Below are 1,310 nucleotides of genomic sequence, written 5' to 3'. Positions count from 1 at the left end.
ATAAGGACACTGAGGTGACTGGCACTGGGTCACTTAGGGAGTAGGGCACAGTGCCGGCATCCCAACCCAGGGCCCCCAACTTCACTGCCTCCTCCCAGAGCTTGCAGAAGGGGCTTTCTTGAAACAGAAAGAAGAAAAAGGGAGGACAGTTGGGAGGAACAGAAACGCAGCCTGGGCCAGATGGAAGAGCAACAGACATTTTTGCAACAGCAGAAGGCTTTGGAGGAGCTCAGAGGAGCCGGCGGACGGTCCTGTTTTCACATTCAAGGAGGGTCACTGATCCCACAAAACAGTCTCCACCACCAGAGCTGCCATGGAAGATGGGCAAATCTGTTGTATGCGACCCACAGCCGGCCGGCCGCATTGGCACATAGCCTCTGAGGCACTGCCCGTCTGCTGTTCCCTTTGTGGGCCAGAGGGGCTGGCAGGCACTTAGGCTGCCTGAGTCTGGAGGAGAGGCGTGGAAGCCCCAGCACGGGCTGCTGCAGGGAAGGGCGGGGTCCCCTTCCAAACAGGGCAGGCTAGGCAGCTGGGCCACACCAGGGGGCTGGGGAGTACAGCTTTGTACTGCTGTTTTCAATTATCACTTAAAATTCATTTCAAAATAATCCACATAGATATTCAAATAATGAAATAGGCTGGCTCTTTCTGGCCTATTTCCAAGATGACTCCCATTTTACAGATGAGGAAACTGAGATTCAGAGATGGTCAATGACCGTGGCCCGAGGTCATAAGTCATGAGTCCAAGGTCTCAGTGCAGATGTGTCTGACGTCAGGTTTTTTTTGTTGTTGTTGTTTGTTTTTGTTTTTGTTTTTTTGAGAGATGAGGGTCTCACTATGTTGCCCAGGCTGGTCGTGAACTCCTGGCCTCAAGTGATCCTTCTGCCTCAGCCTCCCTAAGTGCTGGGATTACAGGTGTGAGCCACTGCACCTGGCCGCTACTCTCTTTTCAAATGCCATCGCCTCCCCAGAGTTATCTGGAAGGGCAGCAGGAGCTGGGCCCCCAGCGGGTGGTTGAGGGTGGAAAGAAAAGCCCTGCAACCCCCCAGTGGGAGGATGGGAGGGAGGTGCTGAGATTTGCCCAGGCCAGGGCAGCAGGGGCAAGGTCACCTGGCAGGGGGATAAAGTCTGCTTCCAGAAAGCTGAGGCTGAGAGCCCGGGGACACCCAGGCCTGCCCCAAGCAACAGGGCACACAGGCAAGGGGTGAGCACAGCAGGTGGCTACAGCCACAGCCTGGTCCCTCGGCCCACCCAGCCCAGACTGGGAGGGCTGGGAAGGCAGGGGCTGCCCTGCTCAGCCCCTCCCTGAC

The sequence above is a fragment of the Theropithecus gelada genome, chromosome 20, assembly GCF_003255815.1.
Source record: "Theropithecus gelada isolate Dixy chromosome 20, Tgel_1.0, whole genome shotgun sequence".
Classification (NCBI taxonomy): domain Eukaryota; kingdom Metazoa; phylum Chordata; class Mammalia; order Primates; family Cercopithecidae; genus Theropithecus; species Theropithecus gelada.
The sequence above is the reverse complement of the archived record's forward strand: the minus strand, read 5'-3'. Positions refer to the sequence as shown.